The sequence below is a fragment of the Gavialis gangeticus genome, unplaced genomic scaffold (assembly GCF_001723915.1).
Source record: "Gavialis gangeticus isolate Ggan-Ray unplaced genomic scaffold, GavGan_comp1, whole genome shotgun sequence".
NCBI classification, from domain to species: Eukaryota; Metazoa; Chordata; order Crocodylia; family Gavialidae; genus Gavialis; species Gavialis gangeticus.
Window position 1 is genome coordinate 76,196,521 of NW_017729025.1, and position 223 is coordinate 76,196,743.

Here is a 223-nt window from a genome sequence, read left to right on the forward strand (position 1 = left end):
TTGTTATAAATTGACATGTTATTATAAGATTCAGTAGGCAGAAAATCATAGGCATGAAAAAAAAATGTGCTGAAAAATGTTCATTGGTAAAACAACAGGCACTGTTCTAGCATCTGTTTTGAAGCCCTTTGAAAATATGGTTTTATAGTTCACACAGGGGCAGTGATTATTGAAACTTGCAACAGAACTGGGGCCTGTTTTGAGGCGAGTAAGTTGCAACCAA